This window comes from Hyaena hyaena, unplaced genomic scaffold, assembly GCF_003009895.1.
Source record: "Hyaena hyaena isolate Hyena2069 unplaced genomic scaffold, ASM300989v1 scaffold_76, whole genome shotgun sequence".
In the NCBI taxonomy this organism is placed as follows: domain Eukaryota; kingdom Metazoa; phylum Chordata; class Mammalia; order Carnivora; family Hyaenidae; genus Hyaena; species Hyaena hyaena.
In genome coordinates, this window is record NW_024080709.1 from 2778478 (window position 1) to 2793792 (window position 15315).

Here is a 15315-nt window from a genome sequence, read left to right on the forward strand (position 1 = left end):
AGTACATTTTACTATGTATTAAAATCCAGTAGAAAATTATTAGCTCTAGATGTGGAATAATATTGTACTAACCTAGACAAAAAAAAAAAATTGCCTAAAAGGGATATTTTGGTATCGATGATTAATGTTCCATAGCAGAGTCAGTGTAATCATAAACTTAAATCTAATATATTAATGAGTTAACCTTGCTTTACCTCTGGTAAGCTGTGTGGTCTGTGGTTTATCATCTTCGTTGGGAAATACTACTTTCAAAAATATCTGTGCCGTGGTAGCATCTATTGCGGAGCACCGCCACTAGGGGCAGCATCATCTATTATGTTAGGTGGATTACTGGGTTATTTGGGGTGTACATTTTCTGTGTGCCAGAAAATGCAGTGGCCTGCTCTGTGACTTTGGGAAATCACTTCCTGTTGGGCCTCAGTTTCCCCAACAAGGCTTTGGACTAGCTGAGCTCTGAGACCTTGACAGTTAAAATCCTGTGGCTCGATGATGATTATTTTTTGTTGTGATTAGAGTGGAGAGGAGAGGGGCGCCTGGGTGGCTTAGTCGGTTAAGCGTCCGACTTTCGCTTAGGTCATGATCTCGCGGTTCGTGGGTTCGAGCCCCACGTCGGGCTCTGTGCTGACTGCCAGCTCAGAGCCTGGAGCCTGTTTCAGTCTGTGACTCCCCCTCTCTCTGACCCTCCCCTGCTCACGCTGTCTCTCTCTCTCCTAGAAATAAATAAAACATTAAAAAAAAAAATAGAGTGGAGAGGAGAGTGGAGGTCCGAGTTGTAATTCCATTGCTTTTACTCTATGACTTGGAGCAAGTCAGCCCCTCTCACTGGTTGGTAGTTTTCTTAATGGTGAAATGAGATGAAGTCAGTATTTCCCAAATGCCCGTTCCCCTTTATTCGTGCAAATGCTGGTTTCTGGTCAAACACGTTTCAAAACACAGAGCAGAGAAAGTTGAATGGGCTTCTTTTTCTAGAACTTTGCGGAGCCTTTTAAATGACAATATGATAGATACTAAGATACTGGGAAGAAGAGGATTGACCAGTGATGATGATGGCTGTATTTATTTTCTAGAGCCATCATGGCAAATTACCACAAACTGGGTAGCTTTAAAACACAGAGGTTTTAAAGGGCTCAGTTGGTTGAGCATCCAGCTTCAGCTCAGGTCATGATCTCACAGTTTGTGAGTTCGAGCCCCGCATCAGATTCGCCGCTGTCAGCATAGAGCCCGCTTTGGATCTCTGTCTCTCTCTCTCACCGCCCCTCCCCCACTCACTCTCCCTCTGTCAAAAATAAATAAAACATTAAAAAACAAACAAACACACACAGAGGTTCATCATCTCAGAGTCCTAGATGCCAGAAATCAAGGAATCGTCCGGGCCATGCTCCCTCTGAAGGCTCTAGGGACAAGAGCCCTTCCTTGTCTCTGCTCATGTCTCATGGTTTCTGACAACCCTTGGTATCCTTAGCTCATGTCAGTGTAATTCTCAATCTCTGTCTCCATTTTCAGATTGAATTCTTCCCCATGTGACCTCAGCACGTCTATTTCCAGATCTCCCTCTTGTTCTCATAAAGACACGAGTCGCTGGGGTAGGGCCCGTCCCGATCCAGCACGGCCTCGTCTTACCCTGATTACATCTACAGACACCCCACTTCCAAATAGGGTCATCTTCATAGGTACTGGGGGTTAGGACTTGAATACATCATTTGGGGGGATACGTTTCAGCCTACTACAGTGATGGTGGTGATGATAGGAAGAAAAGCAAGAATAAGAGAAAGAAGATAATAAGACAAAGGAAATAATTATTGAGCACTTATTAAGTGCCATGCAGTATGCTAAGTGCTTTTCCCAAATTATTTCATATAAGTCCCTTAGAAACCCCGTGATAGGGGCACCTTGGTGGCTCAGTTGGTTAAGTGTCAGACTTTGGCTCAGGTCATGATCTCACAGTTTGGGCGTTGGAGCCCTGCACCAGGCTCTGTGCTGACAGCTTGGAGCCTGGAGCCTGCTTTGGATTCTGTGTCTCCCTCTCTCTCTGCCCTTCCCTCTTCTCTCTCTCTGTCTCAAAAATAAATAAATAAATATTAGAAAAAAGGAGACAGAGAGAAAGAAGCCCTGTGATAAAGGTGCTATATTCTTGTCCCCATTTTTCAGCCAAAGAAACGTAGGTTCTGAGGGGTTCCCTGTTGCCCAAAGTCTCTCCACTGGTAGAATGAACCTGACATTCACGCCAACTCTGACCAGATCCCCAAGCGTAAGGTCCTACCACAATGCTGGCTTTCTTCCTACGTTACTACATGCATAAATCTCTCAAGGCTTTTGAAGTCTGATACATGCATCTTCTTCAGAGATTTTACCTCCAGAAAATGAGAAACCACTTCTTGCCCAAAGCGGGACATGTAGCAGCTGGTGGTGCACGTGTACCAGGCCACATAAGGGAGCCAGTACTTTTTAAACAATTTTTTTTTTTTTTAATTTTAGAGAGAGAGTGTGTGAGCTGGGGAGAGGGCAGAGAGAAAGAGAGACAGAGAATCTTTTTTTATTGTTTATTTATTTTTGAGAGAGAGAGAGACAGCATGAGCAGGAGAGGGGCAGAGAGAGAGGGAGACACAGAATCGGAAGCAGGCTCCAGGCTCTGAGCTGTCAGCATAGAGCCTGACACGGGGCTCGAACTCATGAGCTGTGAGATCATGACCCGAGCTGAAGTCAGACACCCAACCGACTGAGCCACCCAGGTGCCCCGAGAATCTTAAGCACGCTCCATGCTCAGCCTGACATGGGGCTCCATCCTGAGATCATGACCTGAGCCAAAATCAGGAGACAGACACTCAACTGACTGAGCCACCCAGGTGCCCTAAAAAGTTATTTTGAAATAATTGTGGGCTCACAGGAAGTTGCTATACAAACAGTACGTAGAGTCGCATGGACTCCTCACTTGGTTTCCCTAGTGGTGACATCGTAGAGAGCTGCAGGGCTATGTCCAGGCCTGGAAACTGACACCGACCCAGTATTGTCATCTAGACTCCAGACCCCATTCACATCTCACCAGCTTTTGCTTGTACATGCGTGTGAGTCTTGCAGTTGGATCCTGTGTACAGTTTCACGTAACCACCACATGCTGGTTCAGAACAGATCCCCACAGAGGAGCTCCGCCGGCCGTGTTCCCTTTTGTGTCTTTCAGGAGAACAGTCCCCATCTGCGGTCTCCGTTTCGTCAACACCTAACCCTCTCCGCTCTCCCTCTTTGTCAGGGACATCACACATCCCAGCCTCAGAGCCCACAGCAGACAGCTGAAGCTAACAGGGATTGGGATTATTTGGTTTTTCCCTACGAATTTCACACGTGTCCATTTGTGGCAGGAGATGCCGGCTCACTAGAATCGTGAGGAATGAGATGAAATAATTTTTCTTTTAAGCAAAGATATTTCAGTAGCAAAAGTGAGTTATGGTAAAAAAACCAAAAAACAAAAAGCAAACAAAACAAAACAGCCCAGGAGGTGGTCTGGAGACGGGGCAGAGAGTGAGAGGGGACGGTGTGGGAATGCTTAACATTTACAGAGCGCTGAGTTAAGAAATAACTTTGAATCTCACTTAGAGTCAGAGGGGTTTTAGGATAGCCAACAGAAGGAGGAAAATGCCAGTGTTGTGTCTGGAAATGCCTACTATGCCCATTGCAAGTGGAAATTCAAAGAACGTGTTCTATTCCTGCATTTCAAGGCCCTTTTCATTCAAGGAGATTTCAATTTGGCTGGGCCCTTGCAGCAGTGACTCATCTGGCCAGGGATGGGTGACGCACCAGGGCTGGGACAGGCAGCAGCTTTCTTTGCTCTGGCTGGCCCCTGACAAAGCTTCCTGATCCGAAAAGCGGTGACATCACCAAAGGGCAGGTCTGCAGTTTTCTCCAATGAGCTGGGAGGGAAACCTCACTGAATCTGTCCGCAGAAGAGCCAAGTGTGCATTGAAGCCAGTACAGCAGAGGTGATGTGCAGCCCGGTGGACGCAAGGAACTAATAACGTTGGCTTGGCTCAGTGTTGAACTCATTAGTTCAGTTTTCGTGTTTTTTACTGTTGGAGTAATTCAAAGAATATATTACGGCACTTTCAGATAAATGGTTTAAGCCCACACTAAGTGAGTCAGAAAAATCAATTAATTTGTAAAACCTTACTGCTGGAAAATAATGTCAGGCCCATCCTTTTCCGGGCAGCGGATTTTTCAAGGTGATTTGGCTTGTGGACCTTGAAGTTTCACTTTGTATATGAAATCGTAGAGTTGGATTCTTTGCGTACATCATTGGTGCATCTCCTAATTTATTCCACAAGTATTTATTGGGCCCCTGCAATGTCCCAGACACAGTTCTAAGGAATAGAGATATAGGGGTTGATTGAATGAAAGAAAGTCCTCACCTTCCTGGAGCTTACATTTCCTGGGGGAGGTGGAGAGTGAGAAGATAAACACATCATTCCATGTGATATATGCATTGTAGGATGCAAACGAATGAATGTATGTTTCTCCCTCCTGAGCAGGGAAAAACGAGAATAGCCTGAGTATTGATGAATCAGTAAGCATTTATGGAACACTTACTATGTGCTACATATTTCATGGGTGGTTGGGGGAGGAGTAGAGGAAATAGAAAGGTTTATTGGACACCTACCTGATGGGCAAGGTATAAATCACAAAACTGATGATTCTCAGCATTTCCCCCCACAGCCCTCTGAGACGGGTGTTATTCTCATTCTACAATGAAGATCTGGGGATTCCAAAAATTTTAATTACTCTTCACAGCAGAAAAGTTCCAGCACGAAGAATCTAATTCAGATAATTGGTTCTGAAGCTGTTTGACTCCTGTCACATTCCCTTCGCAGTACAGACAGAATTGGAGAAAGGCCTCACGAACGAATAATCTTGGTGTACTCAACCAGGCATGCTGTGAAAACATATCAACTATCAAGTCCAAACTAAACCAAAAGGTCCTCTCAACTTGATTGTATTATTCTACCAAGGAATTGGAAGGCATCTGAGAGTCAAATGGGTTTTGGGTTCAGCATTTGGAACATCAAATATTACTGATGATGGATATGTGGAAGTATGGACAAACCAAAACAAAAAAGTGGTCAATAAAGTTTCCTAATACAGGGATTCTGACTCATAAAAAATAGACCCCCAAAAAGTTGAGCACTTGCAGGTATCAAACCCAGACTTTGTCCTGTATTCTAGATGCATCTATCTAATTGCCTACTAACATCTCCATTTGGATGTCTAGCAAGCATCTCAAACTCAACAGGACCCCAAATGAACTCCTGATTCCCCCACGCCCAGAAAACCATTTCTCCCACCAATGGTCCCAGCCTGTGTCCTAAAAACTCCATCCTTCTGGTAGTTTGGGATGAAATCCCGGAAGTGTTCTTGCCATCTCTTCTCATCCAAGTGCTCAGAAAATCAGGCTGACTTCATTCTACTTTATTCTCAAAATGCACCCAGAGTCCACTCACTGTTCTCTGTTCCTCCTCTACCATCTGGTCCCAATGACGACCCTGGCCTAGGTAGACCTTTTTTTAAATTTTTATTTTTTTTCTGAGAGCGAGAGAGAGAACGTGCGAGTGAGCGAGCAGGGGAGGTTCAGAGAGAGAGGGAGAGACAGAATCCGAAGCAGGCTCCAGGCTCTGAGCTGTCAGCACAGAGCCCGACATGGGGCTCGAACCCACGAACCTTGAGATCATGACCTGAGCCAAAGTCAGATACTTAACCGACTGAGCCACCCAGGCGCCCCCTGGGTAGCCTTTTAAAAGGACTCCTGGCTTCTCTCTCTCCCTCTGGTCTATTCTCTGCATAGCAGACAGACTGATCCTTTAAAAACATAAGTTGGATCACATCACACCTCTGTTCAAAATCTTGCAGGGGCTCCCATTTCATCCAAAGCTCTTACGGTGATAAAAAAGGACTCCGTGTGATGTGCTCCCATCACCTCCCTGACTGCTTCTCTTCCTGCCTCTTTATTAATCTGTTCCTGGAACAGCGTGGTCTCTTTGCTGCCCCTTGGTGTCCCAGGCACCCCCTCCCACCTCCTGGAGAATTAGCTTTAGCTGAACTAATTAGCTTTTTTCTCAACTGAGACACTTCCCTCAGATACCTACTTGGCAAACTCCCTTCCCTCCTTCAGATCTTTGCTGAAATGTTACCTTGTCAGTGAGCACCACCCTGACCACTCTGCCTGATGATGCAGACTGCCTTCTCTCCTGCGCTAGCACGCTCAGTCCCCTTTGTTCTGTTCAACTGTGTCCTTTTTTAAAAATATAGCATGAGTATCATCTTCTGTCACATTCTATCATCCGTCCATTATGTATCTCGCCGGATCTCCCCTGCTAGAATGTAAGCTTCATGAGGACAGATCTCTTCATTCTATTTGCTCACTTATTCCAAGGCCCCAAAGCAGTGCCTAGCATAGAGGAGAGATGCAATAAATATTTGTAGAACAAATGAATGGAAATCCCAAGGAAGGGACACTCCCCCTGCCCGTCAACCTAACCTGGGTTTCTACGTATTTATTTGCTGAGCTGCGGAAGCCTACAGCCACACTGAATGACGAGCCAGACCATTGAACTTCATTCGCCCAGTTAGTCTTCTCTGCTCATTACATGCGTAGTAGGAACCCTGAATGTCATTCCACGAACAACTCTGGGGGCCAGAAATACAGTAATCCTGAGCAGTTAAAAATTCACAGCTTCCTTGGGACAATCTCCAGTGTGGGTGGGAGCTGGTATGTCCCACAGACAAATCCTTCTGCATAGGACAGCTGCAGCCCCTGTCATTTTCCGAAGACTCCTGATTTGGTTAGAAACCCTGACAAGATGTTGCCCTTGGCATCTTGTTTTTATTCCCTTTCCAGAGAGGAAGAGGAGGCTTTCTCATGGCTAAACTTATCCTATAACAAAAAAAAAAATCTATGCACCATTCTGTGCCCAAGTGAATGATAAGGGAGCAAGAGAGAGGATTATTATCTTCTGGGCAGGTTCGAGGGAATAAGATGCTATGCACAAGGTAAGGGTGTCTTTTGTGGGTATCACAGTCTGTCCCTACATGATTACCAGAGGGAGGGTAGTAGGTAAATGGTACAGCCACACGGAGGGGGTAAGTGTGGTAGTGGGAAGATGAAGGGAAAAGACAGACTCTTGCAGACAAAGCTAGTACCCTGGAAGTCCAGGAGGTGTGTCCTACTGGGCTCAAGGTCAATGGAGGTGTGAAGTCATCTTTGTAAAGTGTCCATTGTGGCTTCTTTGTTTAAAAACAAATCTGTTAATGTCTAGAAAAGAAAATAAAGGAAAATGCTAATAGCTTAAAAAGCAGTCCTAAAAAAAAATAGTCTGTCCGCCAGTATTAATTGAGTTTTTCATCTCTGGCTTCATTTTTCTTGGTGTCTCAGATGGCCTGGAGAAGGAATGGTTGATGGTGGGCAGTTCAAATCCCCTTACTTGCTAAGTGTAAAACAACCATGGATGCCAGGACAGTTCCCACTGAAATCTATAAAAGAATCATGCTGACACATGTCAACAGCCTGGGAAGCGCCCAAATCCTCTAATTCAGTAATACTTATCCTAAATCTTCAGACAAACAGATGTTAACTATGAAACCACTGCATGGATAATAATCCAAAATTGAAAATGGTTCATGTGTCCAATTGGGAAAGAATAGTTAAGTAAACTAAGATGTATTCACAAGCGCAGCTGTGATACCCAGATGTGTGTGGGATACATATATATGTTGACATTTTTAGTCACCTTGTTTTCCAACAATAGACAAATTGGGAATAACCTGAGTATTCGTAAGTATAGGTATAGTTAAATCAGTTTGGTACATCCATACAATAGATTAATAGGCAACTGTTAAGAATAATAAGGTCAGGGTGCCTGGGTGTCTTAGTCGGTTGAACGTCTGACTTCAGCTCAGGTCACAATCTTGTGGTTCATGAGTTTAAGCCCCACTTTGGGCTCACTGCTGTCAATGCAGAGCTCACTTTGGATCCTTTGTCTCTCTCTCTCTGTCTCTCCCCTGCTCATGCTATCGCTCTCAAAAATAAAATAAGCTTATTAAAAAAAAAGGGAGAGGATGGGGCACCTGGGTGGCTCAGTTGGTTGAGCGACCACCTTCGGCTCAGATCTTGATCTTGCGATCTGTGAGTTTGAACTCCATATTGGGCTCTGTGCTGACAGCTCAGAGCCTGGAGCCTGCTTCAGATTCTGTGTTTCCCTCTCTCTCTTCCCCTCCCCTGTTCATGCTCTGTCTCTCTGTTTCAAAAAAAAAAAAAAAATTAAAGGTTAAGAAAGGATAAGTTCAGTATACATGTACAAACATGGAAAGATATCCATGTAAGTGCTGAGCCCAATGTGGGGCTGAAACCCACAAACAGCGATATCATGACCTGAGCCAAAGTTGGATGCTTAACAACTGAGCCACTCAGGCGCCCCTCAATAAACAACTCTGAATAATATATATATTTTTTTAAAAAATAGTTTTCTTAGCAAAAAAAAAAGCAGGCCACAAAAGAATGTATACATTACAGTCAATTTGTGTATACATGTGTGTCAGCCTGTGTGTATATGTATGCGCATATGTATCAACACTACTCTCTTAGTAGGTATAGGATAGTTATGCTGCTGTAACAGACACCCCCTCAGTGAAACAGTGTGTGTTATTCCTCACTTACTGTACCTGTCCACGATGGGTTGTCCGGGAGCTCTGCTCTGTGTCTCCTTCTCTCTGGTACGTGGCTGTTAAGGCAGCTACTCACTGGAATGCTGGTGGTTGTCATGGCAAAGGGAACAAAGGCCCTGGAGGCTCTTACCAGCGGTAACTAAATACTCACAACTCATTGGCCAGAACTAGTCACGTGGTCTAACCAAACCGTAAACTAGCCAGCAGGTGCAGCCATACCTTGTGCTTGGAGAATCGAGACGGTGGCGGGCAGACAGCACTACTGACTGCGACCGACATCAGACTGGAAAACACATGGAATTGTTTAAACTAGTTACAACTGAAGAAAGGGAGTTTGAGGAGGATCGAGGGGTTAATTTTTAATTTTCATTTTGTATACTGTCTTTTTGACATTTTGCACCAAGTTTGTTCTATGACGAAATGTTTCTACAAGTGGGGAATACATTTTTTAAAGTAGACCTTAATATAATGAAACAGGCTACCACCCTAGAAATGATTAGGGCATACTTTTTTTTAATTAAAAAAAATTTTAAATGTTTATTTTTGAGAGAGAGAGAGAGAGAGAGCAAGGAAGGGGCAGAGACAGAGGGAGACACAGAATCCGAAGCAGGCTCCAGGCTCTGAGCTGTCAGCACAGATCCCGATGAGGGGCTCGAACCTATGAACCATGAGATCATGACCTGAGTTGAAGTCAGAAGCTCAACCAACTGAGTCACCCAGTGCCCCAGGACAATTTTTTATAACATGCCAAAATTCTTATGCTGTGATGTTAAGTGGGTAAGATAAATTTTGTTTCTGTAGTTCTATTTCATTTGTCTGAAGAAAAGCTTAGAGGGGCACCTGGCTGGTTCAGTCGGTAGAGCACATAACTCTTGATCTCGGGGTCATGAGTTTGAATTTCATGTTAGGTGTAGAGATTACTTAAATAATAAGCTCTTAAAATTTTTAAAGAAATGCTTAGATAAAGAACATAAGGAAGAAACATGCCAAAATATTAATAATACTTTGAGTGTATTTGGGTGATAAGAGTATGCCTATTTCTTCTTCTCCTCTTCCTTCTTTATAATATTTTCTTAGACACTGCAAGTTCTCCACAATGATTAAGTGTTGCTATTATATAAAGAAGAAAGCATCCACTAAAATAAAGACCGATTTTTAGGGAAAGGATGACCTGATGTGTCAACTTTAACTCCTAAAACATAAATGGACAAGGACACCCATAACCATAATTTTTCAGGAAAAAGAATTAGTAATAAGTGGACATTTCCTGTCTCAGGAAAGCTTGAGTTTTATAAAAAGCCCTGGAAATAGGCAATGAATTATAACACAAATAGTTTCTCCCTAGGATTGTTCTTTTAATATAAAATGGGCAGAAAAAACAGCTTTTAGAAGGACTATCTTCAACTTTTGTTCTAAAGTAAGATTTCTTGGGGTAGTATTGACATTTTAACAGTATTTGTTTTTCCAGTCCATGAGCATGGAATGTTTTTCCATTTCTTTGTGTCTTCTTCAATGTCTTTCATATATTTTCTTTAGTTTTCAGCATACAGATCTTACACAGGTTAGGTTTATTCCTAGTATTTTATGGGATCAGTTTCTTTCTTTCTCTTTCTTTTGCTTCACTATTTGTGTATAGAAATGCAACATATTTCTGTACATTGACTTTGTATCCTGTGACTTTGCTGAATTCATGTATCTACAAGACTTCAAATCACAAAAAAAAAAAAATGAATTTTCCATTTTGCCAAGCATAGATGATTGTTTTCTTTTTAAAAAAATTTTTTAATGTTTATTTTTGAGAGAGAGAGAGAGAGAGAGAGAGAGAGAGTGTGAGCTCAGGAGGGGCAGAGAGAGAGGGAGACACAGAATCCGAAGCAGGCTCCAGGCTCTGAGCTGTCAGCACAGAGCCTGACCCGGGGCTCAAACCCACAGACTGGGAGATCATAACCTGAGCTGAAGTCATATGCTTAACTGATCTGAGCCACCCAGGTGCCCCTAGATCATTGTTTTCGACTGGTCCTCACGAGAACACACAGGAACAATGTTCGTGTTCTATTTGTCTCATGTATGTGTATGTAACTGCTTCACATATGTTGAATCAGAGAATTTAAAAACTGGGCTCCTGGACGAGGCGCCTGGGTGGCTCAGTCGGTTAAGCATCAGACTTTGGCTCAGGTCATGATCTCACAGTTCATGGATTTGAGCCCTGCGTCCAGCTCTGTGCTGACAACTCAGAGCCTGGAGCCTGCTTCAGATTCTGTATCTCCCTCTCTCTCTGACCCTCCCCTGCCCACGCTCTCTCTCTCTCTCAGAAATAAATAAAAACATTAAAAAAATAAAAATAAAACTGGGCTCCTGGAAACAACAGGTTGATTGGAATGGAAACTCAAAACGGCAGGAAATAATAATAGCTAGCATTTATTGGGCACTTGCTCTTGAAGTGTCCATACAACAGGATTTATCACCCTAGGGACTATAGATATTGGAGGCCACATAGTTCCTTGTTGGGAACTCCGCACAGTAGGGTGCTTCCTGGTACCCTGGCCTCTCCCCACTAGAAGCCAGTGATATCCTTCCACCGAGTGATGACAAACGAAAGGTCTCCCTCCAGACACTGCCGAATGTCTGCCTGATGATGTTTGAGAAACACCTCCATACAACCTTAAAAAAAAATCCTTGATGCCAAAGGACATCTTATGATACCATTTTACAGAGACATGCTTCTAGATGCAGAGCAAATAAGTAACGAAACCAGGGTTTAAATCCAGATCCCCACGACTCCATGTGGTAATGTTAACTGCCTACGAAGAAACATTTTTCCATGTTGGGCACCGTGAGTAGTCACGGACTTAGGATGGTTTGACTTACGATTGCTTTGACTTTGCGATCGCACGAAAGCGATATGCTTTCAGAAGAAACTGTATTTCCAGTTTTGGATTTGGATCTCTTCCCGGGGTAGTGACATGCCTCAGGGTCCTGTCTGGTGACCTGGGCAGTGACAGATCCGTGACTCCCAATCAGCCACGCCACCATGTGAATCCAGAAGTCAACAACCATTCTGAACCCATGACCATTCTGTTTCTTACTCTGAGTACCATATTCAACATATTACATGTGGTACTTAACACTTTATTATAAAATAGGCTCTGTGTTAGATGATTTTGCCCAACCATGGGCTAAAGGAAACGTTCTGAGGACGTGTAAGGTGAGAGGCTAAGCTACGATGCTCAGTGGGCTGGGTCCATTAAATGCCATTTCAACTTATGATCTTTTCAACTTACGATAGGTTTATCCAGATGTAACCCAGTCATAAGTTGAGAAAGATCTATATATCCTTGTAGATACAGATATTGACTATAAGACGTGGGTACACTTGTGATTCCCGTTTTGTGGTAGAATATTAGGCTCAACAAGGTTATATAATTTGGCCAAGATCACCCAGTTAAAAAGCTGCATGTCTGAATTCAAATAAAGCACTGTCTGACATCACAGTGTATATTACCTCCCGCGAGAGGTTTTATTATAGATCATGTGTTGCCAAGGGAGGGTGGGGAAGTGGAGAAAATATAATTTTTTAAAGTAAGCCCTGCTGTAATTGAACTCATTGATCATTCATTCATTTATTCCATATGCACAAACCCTGGGGTGGCAATATAGCCTAGTTCTAAAGAGCACGGTCTCAAATTCTGCTCCCCCAATTCCTAACTCTGTGACCTCAGACATTGTGCTTAAGTTCTCTGAGCTGTAAACCTCATTTTCCCCTTGTGTAAAATTAGGATAAGTGCCTACTTTTTAGGATTGTTATTAAGAGAGAATGAAGGAAGGCATGGAAAATGCCGAGCATAGTACGAAACACTATAACTGATGGATATAATTTTTTTAATAAATGTTATTACTGTTGTTGTTACTTCCCAGAAGGGATCGAGCTGGCTAAGTTCTAAATGCATGCAGAGTTGGAGAATATGAAAATAGCCAAAGAAAAATCATCACGCAAGGGAAAGGCAATTGAAATACCAAAGCAGTCCTGAAGCAGTCTAATATGATACTCGCTATTGTATAAGTCAGCTTTTGGGGGGAAAAAATCCACATTAACCCAAGTCTGGCTTTAAATAAAAAAAAGAAAAAGCGTTTGACTTTATTTGGCGAACAAAATGAGACACACTTACAACACAATACACTAAATAAACTGAAATAAATCTATAATTTTCTAGATTTTTGTCATCGTTTTGCCTGTTTCTAGTTTGAGAATTTGGGGGCGACAAAGAAAACAAACTTCGGTTGCTAGGAACATTTCAATAAATGAAGATATTTCTCTGCCCACATAAATGTCCCCATGAACCAGTTCTCCTCCAAACCAAAGTACACACAGATGTATGGCTATGTCTGAAGATGTTATTAAAGCTAGTGATTTCAGTTCTCATTTTAGTTGCAGATAAGACGCCAAACGGGAGGGCAAAAAAGATTGGACAAATAATATAAATGATTTCTCCCAAGGAAGCTTTGTTTTATCTGCCTTGAATCTAATCATCTGCCCTATTTGTATTTATCCTTATGCGAATTGGCTGGATGTTCTGAAATTCGTATGAGAAGGCTAGGTCTAATATCTATGGGTCAGGATTTAACATCGGAAGTCCGCAGAACACAGAATCCAAAGCAGGGTCTAGGCTCCAAGCTGTCAGTAGAGAGCCCGACTCGGAGCTTAAACCCATGAACTGTGAGATGGTGACCTGAGCTGAAATCAGACACTCAACTGACTGAGTCACCCAGGTGCCCCTTTTAGTCTCATTTCTAAAGTTACCCCTAAGTAAAATCCATGAGACTGTTAATTCACCTATACTGGATGGCTGTTTCTGCTTCCCAATCAGGAGATTAAATTTAAAAGGACAATCCCTGGGGTGCCTGAGTGGCTCAGTCAGTTAAGCGTCCAACTTCAGCTCAGGTCATGATCTCACAGTTTGTGTGTTCAAGCCCTGCATCAGGCTGTGTGCTGACAGCTCGGAGCCTGGAGCCTGCTTCAGATTATGTGTTTCCTTCTCGCTCTGCCCCTCCCCTGCTTGTGCTCTGTCTCTCAAAAATAAATAAAAAATTTAAAAAGTTAAAAAAATTTTGGTTTAAATTATAAAAGGATTATACCTTTATTTTAATGTTATTTTTGAGAGAGGGCAAGAGGGAGGGAGAGAGCCCAGAGGAGGGGCAGAGAGAGGGTGAAACAGGATCTGAAGCAAGCTCTGTGCTGATAGCAGACAGCCCAACGTGGGGCTCGAACTCAAAAACTGTGCAGTCATGACCTGAGCCAAAGTCAGACGTTTAACCAGCTGAGCCACCCAGGTCCCCCTGATAATACCTTTCCTAAAGACTTCTAGAGTCCGTGTTAGGCTAACCAGATTAATCTTTCTGAGATGTAATCTTGTTAATTTGTCTGGGAAGACAAAAAGCAGAGTGGTTAACTTTGGGACCTTCAGAGTTTGAAACGACCGACTTCAAATCCTAGTTCTGCTATTTAATTGCTTTGATAGGCAGAGTCCATAATGTCCAACAAGGATTCTTAACCACCTGATATTCGTGCCCCTGTATAACCCTCTCGCTCTGAGTGTGGGCTGGCCTGGTGACTTGCTTCTTCCCAATAGAACATAGCGGAAGTGACAGGATGCCACTTCTGAGATGAAGCTCTGTGCAGGGAGTTCTGTCTCACTAGAAGATCTTCTCCTTTACTGGCTCTGATGGGAGCAGGCATGCATAGTGTGAGCTGCTGTCTTGGAAAAGGCGTGTGCCTAAGGACTGAGGCCAGCCTCCAGCCCAGTGCCAGCAGGGAGCTGAGCGCTCAGACCAAGAAGCAACCGTGTAAGAGGTTGGCAGCAGACCTTTCCCAGTCAAGTCTCCAGATGAGGCCCGAGTCCTGGCTAGATCTCGGGGCAATCTGTGACAGCCCATGAGCAGAGTTTGTAGCTAAGCTGGGGCCAGACTTCTGACCCATGGCAATTGTCAAATAATAAATAGTTGTTGCCTTAAGCTGCGAAGCATGGAGTAATTTGTTATGGAGGAACAGATATCTAATACAGGGGCTTTGCCTCCTTGGGTGAGCCTCTAAACTTCTCTGAGCCCAAGTGCCTCAACTGTAAGTCAGGGATGCCAATATCTATTTTTCAGGGTGGCTGTGGAAAGTTCCATAAGCTAAATGCTTAACGTTATAGCTGGTGCCTTGTAAGCATAGTTTAAATTTTACTTTTATTGGTAACATTTTGTATTCACAATGCACACTAATCTCAGAAATTAATTAGTGCAATGTACAGGAGATTAAAATAGATAAGCCAGTTTTTTTTTTTTTTCATAGGAATCACACTTCAAGAAATTCTGTTACAGTTGACACGGAAAAAAGCATAGTTCAGATTTTTCCTTCTGATTCTTGGGCTCTGAGGGGTGGGGTAGGCCATATGCCAGAGGAAGGAAGGCAACTGGAAAGAAGAGTTCCGCAAAAAATCTAACGAAGAGGGATGCGTACACACGTGATAAGAATGAATTGATCTACCCATGGCTTAGTTTGGCAGTTGTAGGGGAGGTGGGGAGTCTCGTACTTGACGGCGATACAGAACGTACTCTGAGGCACCCCACCAGCAT

General features: G+C 43.3%; 1 long non-coding RNA gene across 1 annotated transcript; it reads right to left on the reverse strand.

Annotated features, from left to right (window-relative positions):
- Positions 1 to 3621: 3621 nt before the first annotated feature.
- LOC120232739 lies at positions 3622 to 8761 on the reverse strand. Its single transcript, XR_005528635.1, has 4 exons — positions 8698 to 8761; positions 4646 to 4918; positions 4398 to 4509; positions 3622 to 4058 (listed from the first exon to the last, which is right to left on the reverse strand). It is a non-coding gene; the product is annotated as an uncharacterized LOC120232739 (long non-coding RNA).
- Positions 8762 to 15315: the final 6554 nt, after the last annotated feature.